Source organism: Schistocerca cancellata, chromosome 4 (genome assembly GCF_023864275.1).
Source record: "Schistocerca cancellata isolate TAMUIC-IGC-003103 chromosome 4, iqSchCanc2.1, whole genome shotgun sequence".
Classification (NCBI taxonomy): domain Eukaryota; kingdom Metazoa; phylum Arthropoda; class Insecta; order Orthoptera; family Acrididae; genus Schistocerca; species Schistocerca cancellata.
The window spans coordinates 26,559,989-26,578,642 of NC_064629.1; the positions used below are offsets into that span (position 1 = coordinate 26,559,989).

Sequence of the window (18,654 nt, forward strand, 5' to 3'; positions counted from 1 at the left end):
TCACACTCAATGAGGTGTTGATAATGGTGGCATTCTTGACTAACGTCAGTTCACCACGTCCAATCTCAGAGGTAACTATTGCTCACGACCGTTGCAGCGTGTATTTAAAGCAAACCTTATTTGTAGGTTATTAGTGGCGCTACTAGCGAAATTTGAATAGACATCATGTTTGTCGCACAACTCCTCCTCGGTGCTGCGATTTTTTTTTTTTTTTTCGTCAGTGTATAATACTGTCACTTTCATCTTTCTCTTTAAGTCTCCGTCACATAAAGTGTAGTCTCAGACGTTACGAAGACCGTATTGGAATATTCGTACGTTTATGATGAAACTTACGATATTTATTTCTTTACTTATTTATTTATTGCTTATTTAGCCTGACCAAATTAGGGCCTTCAGGCCGTCTCTTACATCTGACCAGGAACAACATATAACAACAAAATATTACATAACAATCACAATAATAATAATGTGCATAATCAATAAAAAACAGTAATAGGGTATAACAATAATAACACTGACAATGACGATGAAATGCCGGAGGAAATAAAAATGATAGTGATTAGTAATTACATAATGAATTCAATACTAACAATTTTCATTGTTAATAAAAAGTAATAATTGGCGATTATAATAATAATAAATAAATAAATCAATAATGGAGGCGTTAAGAAGGATGTTGATTAGCTTATCACATTCGAAGCCTTATTTGGTATTAGAAGAAGTGGAAGAGATAATGAAACAGGAGAAGATTGAAATGAAAGTGACGATGGCTGCTAGGAAAGAAGAAAACTGTGTAGACAAGGGGAGGGAAAAGCGGTGGCGGAGGGAGGGTTGATGAGAATGATCTGCTGGCAAGTTTCTGGAAGAGATAACTATTGTGTTACAAGCTAGGCCGTTAACTGTCTTTTGAAGTTTGAAAGTATTTTAATTGCTCAAATATTTTGAGAAAGATTGTTCTAAAGTTGGGTTCCTGGCACAGAAAATGATTCAAAGAACATGGCAGTGCCGTGCAGTGCACGGAGATGATTTTACTTGGCTGAGAATGAGTACTTCTGCTGTGTAGTTCAGATATTAATGTAAAGATTGAAGACAAATAGGAAGGAGCGCAATGATAGATAAGACGATAGAAGAAATGCTATCACCATGATGAAGGGTGGATGGTATTAGTGACTCTACGATTTTCTTTTTAAGCTCGAGAGGAAATTCTATTTTGTATTTCCGCAGTGAACGAAGTGATGCTGATTCCACCTTGCAGACTGCAGCTGTGTGTTCAGTACAGTCTCAGCGATGATCCAGAATTATCTCCAAATTCTTTGCAGAAGAAGAAAAGGTTATATCTGTGCTGTTTGTGATTAAGGATGGAAGAGTATCTCTGAACTGAGGGGTAATACGTATTTTGTGAGCGACTAAGATTTTCGATTTAGATGCAGAAAGTTTCAAACCTATGTTCTGCGCCCATTCTATAAAGCGAGTGAGTCGGAATTTACGTGCTGGATGGCTGTGCGAAGATTTGTTGGGCTTGCAATTAGAGATAACTGAAAGTCGTCAGCGTATAAATATTTGCAATGGGAGATAATACTCGACATATCATTGACGTATAGTGAGAAAAGTAATGGGCCCAGTACTGATCATTGCGGGCCCCTTATACTACATTCCTCCATTGTAACCTCTCTGTTCACATGATTAAACGCTGTTGACGGAATCTAAGGTTTGAGTGGAACCATTATACAGCACTTGAAGAAAAGTTTTGACTTTTGATTTTAGTAAGTACAATATGAGAATGAGCAGCGCTGAAAGATTTACTCAAATCAAAAAGCACATGGTAGTTGCCTCTTGTTTGCACATAGCTTGTTTCAGCTCGTCAGTCATTTTTATAAGAGCAGTCCTTGTGATGCGATTTTTCTGGAAACCAGAATGGTATTCATCCAGAAAGTTATTTGACGTTAAGTAATATGTATTCTAAAGCCTTAGATAATGTTGGTAGAATGCAAATGGGGTGTTAGTCAGAAGGTTCTTTGGTATATTCCTTTTTAGGTACAGGTTTTATGATTCCCTGCTTCCAGACTATTGAAAAGACGCTGGAGGTCAGTGAAAGGTTAAAAATATACGTTGTTGTGGGCAGTAGTGGAACAACGACGAAACTAATCATTTATATTGTAATACTGCCGTGTCCTGCGGCTGCCGAACGATTTCCTGCAGTTGATTTCATGACTGTGTTAAAAGACTTACCGGCTGCAGAAAAAAAAAATCCGTTTGTACCAGCCACTGATACTTTAAGGGAATCTGTGGTTTGCGTCCTTGTGTGTTGGTCAGGTTGAGATGTGGTCGTGGTGAGGTCCTCATTTACATACTCACTAGGAACTGGAGGTTTTGCTCCAGATTTAGATTTGCCCTATTCCTATACCTCGTAGATTTTCCCACAAGACGGAATGCCTGTGAAAAATCCTCAGTTAAAGAGTGGGCGTACTACAGTTTTGCATAATTTAGGATGTTCTCGAAATGTAGATAAAGGATGATCTGGACGTAAACTCTTTCATCGACTCAGGACTGAAGCTGAAGTTTCTGTTTTCTGCGTTGTCTGCTATAATTATCTTTTGAGAGCATTTGCTCCTTACCGTGCCTCAGACTCCTTATTGCACCGGCGACATCATATTCTCTTTACTACAAGGTGTGACATACTTCCTGTGGTTTTCTGGCACAAATTGTGCACTGGCGAAACGTGTCGGAAGAATTACTGGCAATAGTTGCCTCTGCTTGGTAGGAATGGTTTCTACTGCAAAACACTCAAACAAGCACGGAAAAGTGCCCTGTAGTAGTTTACTAAAATTCCTTGCCATTTTTGACACACTTTTCATTCTACGCTATTCTCCGAAAGTTAACAAAAAGTTTCCAAATTGATATATGTAAAAATATAAAATCCGCAGTTTATGTTCTTCTGGGTGAGTGAGGGCCATGAAGCCCTGGATCCCTCCCTATCGAGTGGTTCAAATGGCTCTGAGCACTATGGGACTTAACATCTATGGTCATCAGTCCCCTAGAACTTAGAACTACTTAAACCTAACTAACCTAAGGACAGCACACAACACCCAGCCATCACGAGGCAGAGAAAATCCCTGACCCCGCCGGGAATCGAACCCGGGAACCCGGGCGTGGGAAGCGAGAACGCTACCGCACGACCACGAGATGCGGGCCCCTATCGAGTGGTCTGCCCCAGGGTTCACTGGACTTCTGGTTCAATTAGGAAATGTCCAAGGAACAGCAAGCGATATTCTGGAGTGAACTTTACATTATTGGTTAGTGCGCCTATGAGACATTTGATCTGTGACCATCGGCCAAAGTCAAATATGAAGTGCGATTTGGCTGCTCCTATTATTTTTGAGAAGAAAGCAGAAATTTACAACACAAAAAAAGCTGACGTAGCCGTAAAAGACACAAGTGCACATTTTGAGTAGCAAACAATTGGCGCATTTGTGTTCCGACGTGCTACAGTAGCTGCACGTTAAATGAAACAGAACTTAAATGGAAATGGCATTTTCTTGCAGCTGCATGGAAATGTAGGATGTCTGTTCACGTCAGCCTGGTGGTGCTGCCAAATGATTAGAACGGTCATGTCAAAACTTGCAATAAAATAAGTTAATAAGTAGAGCATACGTTTTCAAAAATGTATTTCCATGACGCAAACCCACATCCAAACTACTTCCCAAGTTGACACTGCTAGCAAAGATTAGTTCAAATTCAATAACCCATTGTGCGTAATTTTTAACACCATGACTGGAAATAAAGATGACTGACTTCAGCTATAACTGATTTAAAACATATGTAGTCTAAGCGGCTACCAGAATTTTATGTTATTTGTTTAATCACCTTCTTTGTTAACAGCGCACTGTAATCTTTTGTAATTTACGTTCAGCTTCGAAATTCTCTTCAGCTGAGCAAGTACAGGTTATTACAGAAGAGCCACGGGTAAGGCGCGAATTTCGTTGATGTGGGTGGATTGAAAGATGACCTAAACGTTCGCAACAAAACGCGTTGTGAGGCCACAGTGTCCTGTACAATATTTAGCCAGTGACTGAGTGATTATGATGCAACAAGTGCTGCCAACCGACCGCCTGACACCGCAGCGGATACAGTGCAACACTGTAAGTGAGCAGGACACAAGTATCTGGCTACTAGCAGTGTGGTGGAGGAAGCTTCTAATGGGACTAAATGCCACGTAAGAAGGGGAGGTTGACCACAACAGCGCGGTGCTTAGTTGCTCTTGCCTCCGCAGGGAGGCGTCGCGGTGCCCGGCGCTTTCCGAAAGCCAGTTGCGCAGTTGTAGCGCTGCTGACAGCACGTAGCTGTGTGTTATGAAGAGTTTGCCGGCCCGTGTTCCTCTGGAAAGTCCGTGTGTCTCGCCGTATGGATACTCCGTGCACCTCCGGTTGGGTATTTGCCGTACATTAGAAGAATGTGTGGTGTGTTCTTTTTTTAAGTGTGACGCCTTGGACCCAGCTCTAGCGTATTTACAAGCTGCTGTTTTTCGGTAAGTTAATGATCACGTACATCTCAAACGATATAGTTTTCATAAAAGGCAATCGACAGGCAGTTCGTTAATAGTGATCTGTCCATTCAGAAAAATGATCTTCAAAGCCTTTCGCCGCTACAGGTTCACTTCGATGCGCCTTAGAGAGAGACATCTCTGTCTTTGGAGAACGGGCAGTTACATAGAGATATTTTAATGAAGTAATACATATAAATATTGACATTATAAATGTGTAATTTGTCATTGATAGGTGAACAGCACAAAACTATATTTGTCGATGGATTAAAAATGTAATCATGATGCCAGAATAAAATAAAAATGCTGAGTACTCCAGAGATTCAAGATGTCCACATTGTTTTGTTAGCTTTTGCAACTTTGTAAAAAATGTTCTTTCCGTTCCAAACTTGCCCTTAATATATGGTCCATGCTTGTTTGTTACAGAGGAGGGCGTGTCACAACACACTAGTAAGCAACGCTCCCGAATTGCTTCGATTTAGAGGTCATCCATCCGGTCGCCCATCTACGTTCAGTATTTGTGGTAAGTGTAAATTTCGTATTTTACGTGCCCCATTACGAGGCACTAGCAGAATGTCCTTTTTATGTTCAACTGTTGCACGTGAGTTAAAAAGCAGGTACCACGTTCTGTATGTATATTTGTGCAGCACATTAAGAAAGGTGATTTGTTGTATAATAGATCTAGATAGTAACTCTAGCAACGCCATAAAATACAGATGCTTTAATGCTTACTAGGTCGTCTGTGAGTATACTGTTTATACAAACTGCGCGCCCTTTGGTGATCACATTGATTTGGTCGCGCGTACCAAACAACTGCAGGACGCAGCGGTTGCTAGGCAGCCGCTGATACTGCAGTACCAGATTTTAGCTTCCGCCTTAAAAAAAAAAAAAAAAAAAAAAAAATACTCCGTTGTCGAATATAAGGGATACAAGGGGACGGTCCAGTCATTTTGTTAGTTGATCGCATCAGACATGATAGACATACAAGAGGCCTCCCAGATAACGTGACTACGTTACTGTGTTGCAATTACAAGAACCTTTAGGTGCCAGCGTATTCCCAATTTGTGAGGAGCCTTAAGTGACAACAGTGTGTTGATTAAAAAAAATACTCAACTGAACCTACCGACACCCTACGGTGACGTAATGATGGGGCATATGACGTAATACGTGCGCAAACAGGAAGGGAACAGAACACAGACGTTATTTATTTACCATATGTACATTTTGGAATGTAGGTTCTAGAGTGTAGTCCAAAGTCTTTAAGTTGAAAGGTGACAGTTTGGTTTTGAGTTGACTTAACGTGTCGAAGAATTCAATATAATCCGTTTTCGACTATGCATTATCATTTCTTTTTGCTGGTCTGTTAATGTAACTCACATTGATTGTTCATTGGCACAAAATTATTTACACATAATCTCTGGAAATTCACTACCAGCCTCTTTAATGTGCTGTGGAATTGCATTGTGAAACAAAAATGCTCTCAAAAGCTGTACGATCCACTCTTTCCGAGAAAGCATGGGATAAAATACACCATGTTGCAAATTACATGTTGGAAATATATTGTGTATTGTGTGTTTGTAAACTGAGACGTTTTAACAATGCAGGTGATCCAAGTATGTTTCGCCGGAGCACCATGGACCTGCTTTGCGACGTCATTTAAATGACTGTTGTAGTGTTGAGATCGGTGGGTTGGGTGTGAAGAGACCAGGCAGGTTCCGTGAAAAGAATGACTTCGGTGTTTGTGTTGACAGCACCCTTACAGTCTGTTATCACTTCCATTAGTGGTAAAAAATTGACACGCATGTGATTGTGTTCAGAAACATAAATTACCGCCACTGCTAGTAAATTAACGCAAATAGTTTGTAGCTTACAGTGTAATGATCTATGTTTACTATTGTTGTAATTGCTTAGAACTTTTAACGAGCGACGCAATGCAGTGGTTAAGACACTGGGCTTCAGTTTCTAGCCTTACAAAGATTTAGATTTTCCGTGGTTACCTGAATCGCTTAATGCAAATGCTGAGATGATTCCTTTCAAAGGGACTCAGTAGATTTATTTCCACTATGCGGTCTAAGGGTCTTGCTGTCAACCGGACGTTAAACTTGTCTTCCTTTTGCATTGAATTCTCTACTGTGTCATCTTTGTGGCGTGAGTAGAGATTGATTGGTAGTATGGCGGTTAAAAAAAACCAACTCAGTATTTGTGTAGTACCAAGTGCCATAGGAAAACCTGAACTAATATTTTGTTCAAACAAGAAACTTTTTGGTTGCGGGAACGATAGCGACCTACCGTATGTATTTGAGAGTCGGGAGATAAAATTAAAGTAGGCATCTCATCCTGTCGTGTCGACAGCTTGTCTACATTGTCGCAAAGGAAGATCGTACAACATTTACGAGTACTTTTAAAATTCCGTGTCGCTTCGCATGGTCAAGCTCTTGGGCAACCCCCTCCCCCCTTTCTACACACACACACACACACACACACACACACACACACACACACATTACGAAGTGTGTATCCCTTTGCATTTGCAGGCTATTGAGGGCAGGATTTATTTTAGTTGCCGTTCTTCGAATAGTTAAAAAATTTGCTAAAAATACTAGGGGGAATGGTAGGTGACGTCCTGCTATGTCATATAACGTAAATTTTCGTTCGATTCATCGTATGACTTTGGAAGAGCCTCTGTCGCAGTCAGAGGCGGGCATCGTGTGGCGGCCACTCATATCTCATGTGGCGCCCCTCTTCGGCCCCCACCCCGTCCTGAGTTATTTCTTCTAGGGAACTATCTTTCCCCTCCAGCCAGCCGCCATCATATCTGTCTTATAATTAGCCGACAGCCAGGGAAAGCTCTGAGACTCTGGCGGCCACTTCTATCGGAAGCGGAACGGATTCGTGACTCGGGATCTAAAGTCTCAGCTACTTCGGTAGTCTGACTAAAAGCAATGCGGTTTACTATTTATGTTAAAATGGTCCCATTTGTGGTGCAAATCTTTGTCTTGATTCTACTTTGTCAACCTATAAGATGAACATCGTGAAAGCCAACACAAGGAATGTTTCCCGAGCATCGACTCGGTGAATTATTGGAGGAAAAAGAGAACGGCACTCATAAGATAAAGCTGTCCTTATCCCGAATGTTGAACCCCACCCTGTTTTGCTAGGAATGATTCCACTGGAACGTTACGCCCTTCTTTGCCTTCCTCGTACCTTTGAACTGATTCATCAGATTAGTCGTGGGTAATCTATAGTTTAACGTGGGTTGGGATCTACCGGGCAGCGCTTAATTTTTCACGTTAAATCACTGCACAAGGTGGAAGTAGTGATAGGTGGCAGGGAAAAAAAAAGTCCCGGGACCTGCGGAAAATGGTAACCTCGACATTTAGATTTGTATTTGAGACTCCCTAAGCCACTGAGATAATTAGTGCTAGCAGGTATGTCCCGATACTAACGCGTTAGGAGAAGAAAATATCTCTTGTAGTAACCAGAGCCTAAGATCTCTTGGAAAGAGAACTGCGACAATGGGGAGGAAGCTAATTGCCCACGTAATGAAGAATGTAATGTGACAAGTTTCCAAACTATTGCTAATTAATGGCGTAAAGCTTGTAGATTAAACATTTCCATAGGAGACAGTAAAGGTTTCGTTTTTCAAAATACCTGGGTATCTTGCAGCGTGGAAGGACAACTTGTTATAAAATTAAATAATTTTTATTTAGTTCGCTATGCTAGAAGGAGGGCTGTTAAATATCGTGCGCCGTCAGGATCAAATCTGGAGTATTAACCAGTTTGATATACAGGTTTCGCAGGTGACGGAAATGAATTCATAATTACTTCAGAAACTGGAGACGGGTTATCTACAGGTACGCAGCCTAAAAGTATGAAGTATTGTAGGATAGGTCGCAGCACAATAAAAAAGAGCAAAGTGTCGAGAACCTGGTACGTGGCAGAAAGTGTGCAGTATGAGATGATCAGCGAACCCTGTTACATTTCACTTAATGTCATTGCGCGAGTGGTCGCTTCCCTTGCAGTATTTGGTTACGCCCGATCGGAAGTATTTCGGTGACGCTATGCGTCTGTTGGTGTTGAGCAACAACTTGCTTCCTCAGTCTTGCTCATCTCAGGAGTATGCGTTGATGTTTCACAGGAACTCACTTGATTCGGTTGTCTTTTTATGGAAGTAAAATTTGCAAACCTATCCCCAGCAGAAATCTCAAATGCCCCGTAGGTCAGTACGAAGAAATATCTAATCTGAACTCTTTTCTGGAGTCATTCGACCAAAATGTAATTAGTACAGGCGAACATGGTGTAATGAGATTCCACTTACACAACTGCAGGTTATCACTTTCGCTTGGCTTTGAGTCTGAATTCTAAAACTATCTCAGAGCCTTCCAGATAAGTCCCGAACTGGCGAAATGTGAAGTACCATCAAACGACAGGCCAGCACCGAAAGTGTCGCAACAGCTTAGTATCCCTATAGCACAAGATACAGATGTTCTCATGCGGTTCGTTATGTCCCTTGTTGATATCAAAATCTAAACAATAAGCGTGCAGTATATCCAGCAGTGGTAAACAAGCTATTAGCTACATGTAATCCAACCATACCAAAATTACCGTGCGAATGTGAGATGATGATATCGCAATAAATGCAACCCAAATATCGAGAAACAGCATTTGGCTACAGCCGAGTATGAAATTCCTGCAAACATGGACACGCTGCAAGTCAGTTGGTGATGTGTGGTGGAAGCTATTTCATGTACCACTGCCACTTCATCCTTTACCTGATTGTCACGAATGATCGCCGGGAAGAACGATTATTGGTATTGGTAAGCCACAGTTTGAGCTCGATTCTCGTCATGCCCGCCTTTTTGCGACACACACACACACACACACACACACACACACACACACACACACACATATATATATATATATATATATATATATATATATATATATATATATATATATATATATAAAGACTCTTTTTGTAATGAACGCTCTCGGGACCACAGTGTGCTCTCGTATCGCTTATGGCTGGAGTTTGACATCTCCGTGACACTTTTGGTGCTTACTAAATGAATCTTCAACGAAATGCTTCGATCTTCTTATCGGAGCTATCTGGTACGGATCCCAGACTGATGAGCAACATTCAAATAGTGATCGGACGAGAGATTTGTAAACAACTTCCTTCGTACGTGGCCTACACTTTCTGAGGATTCTTATAAATTGAATCTGCTTTCCTGCTATTAGTCTCATATGTTAGTTCCATTTTAAATCGCTCCGTACGCAATGTCCGGGATATTTAAGGATTGTGGCAACTTTCAGTGGCTCGCTTCCAATCGTTTAATTACGCAGTGGAGGGTCTTTCTTTCTATTTGTAGACAATACGCTACATTTGTTGAGGGTCGTCCATCCACTGATGGCCTTGCAGTTTTCTAGCGTTGTCGCTTCTCTATATACATCAGCCCCGACGTTATCCACTAGGATTATATATGTAGGTCGTAGCACAATAAAAAAGAGCAAACTGTCGAGAACGTGGTACTTAGCAGAAAGTATGCAGTATGATGAGATCAGCGAGCCTTCTTACATTTCACTTAATGTCATGGCGCGAGCGGTCGCTGCCCTTGCAGTATTTGGTTAGGTCCTCTACGCACGATCGGAAGTATTTCGGTGACGCACTGCGTATATTGGTGTTGAGCAACCCCCACTTGCACGGAGGACTACTATTCTGGGCCGTGATCGTTGGTGATTCGGAGATAACACAGCTGAATTGTGACACTACCGCTAGAGCACAGTAATAACTCCGTCCCCCCTACTTTCCTGTAACAGGTAACTACAATGTGGCGTCAATAAGCACACCGAAAACATTAATATCGCTTATCAGTTTCAATTTAGAAGCTAAAATAAGCGACAGGTCCTTGCCTGCTAGATTTACTCTCCCGAAACGTAAAAAGGGAGCGCCGGCATACCACACGATGTTAAATCTGATAATTTCTCTTCTGATGCGATATCTTCGTCGCCTATTTCGGGATTTCAATGTATCGTGGCGTACCGACCGGTATCGGAGGGGAGTTCCTGCATTGCAGTACATAGATCAGCCGTTATAACCACTGTAGGTACTTAAAAAACACTGGTTTTTCATTCAGGTAGCCTATACTTACACCCCCCCCCCCCTCCCGGCCCCCCACAATTTCTTATTGTTCTCTACGAATCCTGGTAGAGAATGGAGTACATTTGAGATAGCTATGTCCTGGAATAGTCTAAGCTGCATTGCAATCGAACGGCATAGTATTGTATAAATAGCAACAATGACAACGAAATAAGATTATGTGCGTTTGTTTCCTGTATTTCAGCCGAGAACACAATTCTAAAAGAACGATAGAAATAGAAATTCCGTAAATTTCTCATACAGCCAATTAGCTTCCGCTGCTAGTATTCTCTGATGGTCTGTGACAGCACAAAGTTGGATAGTGGTTTGCTTTCAGTAAAGCATGAAGAGTAACATTCCAGAATGAATTTTCGCTCTGCAGCGCCAAGTGTGTGGTGATTTGAAACTTCCTGGAAAATTAAAACCGGATCAGGTTTCGAACGTGGGACCGACCTTTGCCTTTCGCAGCAAAGTGCTGTACCGACCGAACTACTCAGAGATTTACTTCCGCCAGTACCTCATCATCTGTCTTCCAAATTTCACAGGACTCCTGCATACCTTGCGATACTTCCTCGGAGTTTGGAAGTAAAGCTCCTGAATTAGAAGTGGATGCTGTTGAAAGAGTACAGTGAAAAAACAACTTGGAAGTGAAGCCTACATGAGATTTGGGTCCCCTCCTAAAAAAAGGCATAACATTCAGAGGGACCTTAGTTCGTTCCAGTTTGTACCTAGACGAAGCCCACGATCATAACGTAAGTTTGGGGGTACCTGCCACATGCACCGCGGAAGTTAGCCTAGAAAAATTATCCTGTTACCGGATCGGACTCTGAAGCGTAGCGTCTGGGAGACCCGAATATAATCTTGGCCAGACCTCACTTGAGAGTCAAGGTTCTCCGTCAGGTCACATACGATACATTGCAATTCTCGGGTTGGTGAGATTAGTCATCGCGTTTGATGAGTCACCACCACGTAGGATTACGCATTAGCTCTACTGGAATTGTATGTTGGTAGTGTGCGCCCGTAACAAAGAGGAACAAGGGGTGAACACCGTGGGTTTTGGCAGGGCTCTCGGACTGTAGTAGCTCCACGTACGTGATCCGACAACGTGCACAGGCAGCCGGCTGTGACGCAACCGCACAGGAAACTGCCATTTCCTTCCGCCTTCTCTCCGCCACTCCTCTTTGCAGGGTAACACGACTCTACTCACAAACCGTTATTCATACCTCGGTAATTAGTGATTTAGCGATCCCGTTAACTGGCGAAAAACCCGGAGCTTCCGACGTAAGCCACCCTCTCCCTCCCTCCAATAATCTACAGTGCTATCATAATTTATATATGAAATTCTGATTTGTGACCTTTTTTACGAGGGGACCACAAGCAAACTATTTATAGGTTATGTAGGCACTACATTAGTCACCCCTGTTCGTCGGTACATAAAATCTGCTCGGTGTTGGTTTAGCTTTGACGTTCCTTCGCATTTCCATTTCACAGCCTTAGAAGGACTGAAATTTTCTTGGTGGATGTGTTACTCGTATGATTAGTTGTCGTTCGTAGTCACCGAGCTCTGCCATTCTGCTGTTACTGTATATCTACTGACAACACAGTACCCAGTATCTCTCCCCCCCCCCCCCTCCCCGGTCTCTTGTACTGGCAGTATCGCCTCTCACGATGTCTAGTGGTCAACTGGGCATTACATAGTGTTGTCCAGATACTTTTGATCAGATAGGATAGGTGGATCCGAGGAAGCGACGTTACCGCGAACCCCTGAGGCCGGTTGTTTTAAATTCCTTTGTTCCTGATTCTAAAGCATCAACTGAGAGGCTCAGAAAAACAGCTCCGTAAACCAGCGCGTCACACTATCGCAGTAACTTTCACCCGCTCACATATCTCCCCAGAACTGCCCCTACCCGCCCCTACTAGTAGCAGACATTAGACTTTCTCTCGGCCACTCCCTGCAACGTGTTAGTAAGCCTTAATGTGGGATAGCAATGCTAAGCTAAAGAGTACTGTAACCTTTTTATAAAAAAATTACAAAAGAGGTTAAATTAGCTTAAATACTCGAAATGGCAGAAGGTGAAGCGAAAGTGTTGAAAGACACATAGGTAATAACGAGATTGTTGTAAGTGCTTATATTGAAGATGGGTTCAGTACATGGTTTAAACGTTACCGCTACTTTAAAAGCATCTAAAGGTGCAGCCCGTCCATTTCACCACTGCACAATTCAACACTTGTTTTTTATTTAATTTTCTTGTCAGTTTTTGATATGATATGTAACCATAACCGATACTGTTAAGCCAGATCTATGAGTGAGTATATAGTCTCAAAGTACTACAAAAATGTAAACGTTGAGTCAATTCAGAGTTAAAACGAGAATGAAAAATCGAATGCACGTTTCGTCCTCCAAAGCGCAGGGGAGTTGTCTGCCCGGAACTGGGCTGAGAAAAATGCATTTTTACCATCAATACAAAATTGTGAGGTACCACTATTCAGTTAATTGCAGGAGTAATGGATCTACTGGGATGCTCATTAGATTACAAAACGCCTCTCATACTTAATGTAGCCGACTCTCTACAGGAGCACGTACTAAATCGCCGTTCGCTTTGCGGACCCTAGGTGCGGACTTGCGGGTGAACACGAGCTGTTTGCCCGCTCGGAAATGGAACGACGTCTGGTGGGCTGCTACCCCATGTAGCAAACACCGCACAATCAACGAGACTGCTGCAGCATGGGGCTCTTCCTTCCGCTTCTGCCGGAAGGAATCTACGGTCCTATGTCGTCTCCGCATCGGCCATACAAGGTTAACCCACAGTTTTCTTTTGTGTAACAAGCCACCCCCATATTGTGGTTGTAGGGCCTTGCAGACAGTAGTTCATACCTTGGTGAAATGTCGTGCCCCTCTCTGTTTTGGCCCTCCTGGACTCAATTCATCTCATATTGGCGACGATTCACGGGTGGTTGAACTGCCTTATAGTTTTCCCCGTGAAAGTGTAACTTACGGGAAATTTACGGTAATTTCTATGGAACCAAACACACGCGCGCGCCCAAGCGAATCGTGGCGGTTATCCAGCGCGGCCGTTGAAAGTGGATTTTATTCTCAGTTACAAGGTACCGGAGCCAGGGACAGGGTGGTTGGGGGATGGAGCGTCTCACGCTGTATGCTAGGCCTGGGCGATCTCCGACCCAACTCCTGGACAGGGCTACTCTTTCGTCCCTCTTTTACTCTATTTTACTTGCTTTTCGATTCGAATTGTTTCCTTGCTTCTGCGCCCAGTTTTATGTTCTGGGCGTCGCACTTTGTTGAATAATGTGCGCTCTTGACTAATGGATCAGGGGTGGGAGAGATGTGGATGGAATATTTTCTGTCACATGCAGAGCCTGGTGTCGCCCACCTCTTGACTTCCATATCTCCTTCATTTTATTTTAATACTGACGTTACAAAAGATGTCCATTACGTTTTTACCCTTCTCGCTTTTAACAGACCTTGTTGTTTGGTCTCTTGCCCCCCCCCCCCCCCCCCTCCTACCACCACAACACAACCAACTAACCAACCTAACCGAAAGACTGAATGCACATTTCGATTTCTCGCCATCGGGAACTTCGGGGAAGACCACCTTCGTCAAACATTTATACTCATGTTGACATACAAACCTCATTTACAGTGAAGAGCCAGAGAAACTCGTACACCTTCCTAATATCGTTTAGGGCCCGTGAGAGTGGCCAGAAGTGTCGCAACACGATGTGAAGTGGCATGGACTTGACTAATGTCTGAAGTAGTGCTAGAGGAAATTGACACCACGGATCCTGCAGGGCTGTCCATAAATCTCTGAGAGTAAGAGGGGGTCGAGATCTCTTCTGAACAGAACGTTGCAAGGAATCCCAGATATGCTCAATATGTTCGTGCCTGGGGAGTTAGGTGGCTAGCGGAAGTGTTTAAACTCAGGAGAGTGTTCCTGGGGCCACTCCGTAGCAATTCTGGACGTGTGGGGTGTTGCATTGTCTGCTGGATTTGCCCAAGTCCATCGGAATGCACAATGGACGTGAATGGATGCAGGTGATCAGACAGGATGCTTACTAACGTGTCACATGTCAGAGTCGTATCTAGACGTACCAGGGGTCCCATATCACTCCAACTGCACACGCCCCACACCATTACAGAGCCTCCACCAGCTTGCACAGTGCCCTGCTGACATGCAGGGTACATGGATTCGTGAGGTTGTCGTCATACACGTACTCGTCCATGCGCTCGATATAATTTGAAACGGGACTCGTCCGACCAGGCAATTTGTTTCCAATCCGGGCCCAGGCGAGGCGTAACGCTTTGTGTCGTGCAGTTACCAAAAGTACACGAGTGGGCCTTGGACTCCTAACGCCTATATCTATGATGTTTCGTTGAATGGTTCACACGGTGACACTTGTTGATGGCCAAGCTTTAAAATCTTCAACAATTTTCGGAAGTGTTGCACTTCTGTCACGTTGAACGACTCTCTTCAGTCGTCGCTGGCCCCGTTCTTGCAGGATCTTTTTCCGCCCGCAGTGATGTCGGAGATATGATGTTTTACAGGATTCCCGATATTCACGGTACAATCGTGAAATGGCCGTACGGGAAAATACCCACATCATCGCTACCTCGGAGATGCTGTGTTCTATCGCTCGTATGCCGCCTGTAACACCACTTCCAAACTCACTCAAATCTTGATAACCTGCCATTGTAGCAGCAGTAACCGATCTAACAACCGCGCCAGACACTTGTCTTATATAGGCTTTGCCGACCGCAGCGCCGTATTCTGCCTATTTACATATATCTGTATTTGGATACGCGTGCCTGTACCAGTTTCTTTGGCGCTTCAGTGTATAATAGTCCGAGATTTAATCTACTTCAGCTTAATGCTCAGCCAACGAAGACTAAAAGTCGAATAGGGGAAGAAATTCGTGTAGCTTGCAAATTTCTGTGAAGTGGTGGGAGGGAGTGTAATGAACCACATACTAAAAATCGGGACGCATGGGTTGTGAACATGTGGACAAGGAGCATTAAAGATCTCTTTTCTATATTTTTCGTGAATAACTAGGAAACAGCTGCTTTTAAAGAAAATGTTTCCCAGTACAAAATTAAACTACATTAAATTACCTACAAAAGGTCACGTTCACTTTTTCTGACAGCTTCCGCATTGGAGGGGGATAATTAAATCGGAAATAATTAAAAATAATGTTTAATGGTATATAATTAGTGTTAAATAAAGTGAGATAAGGACAAATATTAAATGTTTGTATTACATGTAAGTGCAGTAGGTGCGTATTAAGGGATAGATTGTGTTCTGGGGGTGTAACAGGGTGGAGGGTATTTGTGGGTAGACCTGTCAGGAATGATATATCGCTGGATTGTGTTGCACTTTCTTCCTTCATAAGACTGTAAACTGATGATATGAATTATCTTTCCCCACCATGAAACTATAGCAGCGTTACTGATGGAAAAAAAACCTTCGTTTACTGTAATAATACTATTGTTGAATAAAATGTGTCTAAAATTGTCGTCCTTCGTATAATTAGTTTCCTCAGATTTAATCTGTACTCGGTCCCAATTAGCTCGAATTGTCTAGGTTTTAGCGTACTTATTTGCAATTGTTAAGCGAACTTTTATGTAAAATGCGTTATTATAAACATTGGCCAAAAAATCTTTAAATTGAGTGATGATGCTTGTGACGTGTTGTTTGTGGGAAAGGGACTGGATTGGTAAATGTAGTAACTTGCAGCTGTCTATCGTCGACAGCGAATTGAGAAGACGTGTAACCGTGTTACAGTAGCTTCGTGGTGATGTAGTGAGTGACCAGAAAGTTACTGCACTTCTTATCATTATGTTACCGGTAGACTGCATAAATCTTTCATTCAGGAATTTCTGGCATTTGTAGTTAGATGCACTGAGTGAGCCACGTAACCACATATCCATAGAATATCTTGCAAGGGTGGTGTGAATATTTCTGACGGAATAGGACTGATCACGTTCAGGTCTAGAATAGTAATCTGCTGTAAGGCTGTGCTTGACGTAACGTCGAAATATCTGAAATTCCACAACATCTAGATGTCCTACTTCTGTCGCAGACGGAACCAATGTAAGCCTCTGGGCCTCATCAGATGTTGAGAGCTGAGGCTGTGTTGATACGCTTCATACTCATGCTGTGGCGTGTATTCCCGCCATTGACACTGGAGACAGTAAAATGGACATTGTCAGATACAGATTGATAGCATGTTCCATTTGTAGCAAGATCCTCAGTGTGGTAACAGTTGACTGCTCAGATTTTTTTTTTACTTAGTAACGCAGTTAAGAACAGCGAATGAGTAATCAATAAACGGAAAATAACTACACTATATAAACACCGGAGCAGTGAAGTTAGTTTGTCCACTGCCACAAGAGAACTGGACAGGAAATTGTGTATAAGTACAGACTATAAACTGAAAAGCGAGCAGCGCTTTTGAAGGAGGAAGTTACCTTCCCCGGAAGAACGCTACACTGTCATGTAGGATGGTTAAGAAAGTTTCCCCTCTAGCAGTGCAGAACAACGTGAAGAGATTTATGTAGTACCTATCTACATGATTTTCTGGCGTTAGTAATATAATTAGCTGTATTCCATGTACTGTCAGCACACTATGCCGATAATAACCACCACCTTGGGCATGTCTGCTACTGCATCGCCAGTAAAAGGGTTGAATACCTTTGTGAAACACCATGTATTAGTGACGTAGTGCGGAAGAGAGTGTGGTAATCGCGTGATCGCTCTGCAGTTGGCAGGCATATGCAGGAGGAAAGTGCATGCTCCACAATCCAGTGACATACATTCTCACGTTTCAACACTCCACCCTGTTACATCCCGGGAACACAATTTATCCTGTCATACGAGAGGTACACACATTTTATCTGTTCTTAACAAACTTCATTTAATAAACATTAATTTCATACCATTAAAACGTTTTTAAAAATTGATTTTTCCATCCCATGTAGTGCGGAAACTTTTGGACTTTCAGTATGTTGTTGTCGACACTTCGCTCTTACTACTGTATAAAAATTTTCCACTATGCGAATATTTTCTCCTAGTTTTCTTTAGTCGAATGGACTGTTATAATTACGGATGTGCGCACGGAGGCTTACATGCGAAAATTTACATAAGAAAAATACATAGAGCTGGAAGCACGATTTTCGAGCTTGCAGTCCCTTGTGGCAGCTGTGTGGGCTTCCCACGCGGCCTGGTCGTTAAGCTAATGGGCTGGTGGCCAGCTGCGCCGCAGCCGGCACACGTGGCGCCTTCAGCTGCCTGCAAAACACCAGCCGGCGCGTTGGAACGTGCCGAACATTCGTGTTACAACCGACATTGGAGTATTCGCACCGTTGGCCAATGACGTTTGTTAGTCCGCAAATAAATCTAAACTGTAGAAATTTCTAAACAAAGAGGGCAGAATCAGTACTCTGTTATTACAAATTGTTCGTACTGGCTGATCTGATTAAAGGTTAGTGTCCACCCCTCCCCCCCCCCTCTAAAATTGTGGTTGCGGTGACAGAAGATCTGTAGCGTACATAGTGTACGCTTAGACTGAAAGGTGAAAATTTGGTTTGTGAAGCCAACGAATGTGAAAGTGCAGTATAGATCTGCTGTAACAGACTCATTTCAGGCGTTTATTTTAAACCGCCAGCAAACAACTGGAGACAATGAAATATCTCTTGAAAATATTTACAATACATCATACCTGCACCTGTTGAGTACAGAGCACCTACTAGAAATAAGTTGAAGTGTTACTACACGAATGTCTCAGGTATATCGTCAGTCGAACGATAGCTCAAGAAAACTAGTACTAAAGCGTCACCAGCAACTAGATCGACTAATAAATACGGTTAATGATAGACTCGTGTACGCTGAGACAAACCACAAGTTCTTGTTTCGGATTCATTTAATTCACCCACGATTTTTAACAGCGTACCCAGGGCGGA

The 18,654-nt window shown here is 42.7% G+C and overlaps 1 protein-coding gene across 6 annotated transcripts in view; it reads left to right on the forward strand.

The window, feature by feature from the left end:
- LOC126183339 (polyhomeotic-proximal chromatin protein) overlaps positions 1-18,654 on the forward strand; it is a 297,294-nt gene that overhangs the window by 124,990 nt on the left and 153,650 nt on the right. For 2 of the 6 annotated variants that reach the window (XM_049925209.1, XM_049925206.1), the window contains exon 2: positions 4,967-5,063. The gene's annotated coding sequence lies outside the window, so the exon portion shown is untranslated. Of the gene's footprint in view, positions 1-4,282; positions 4,526-4,966; positions 5,064-13,295; positions 13,480-18,654 lie in introns of those variants that run through there. The other 4 variants (XM_049925208.1, XM_049925210.1, XM_049925207.1 and 1 more) reach the window with 4 other exon arrangements.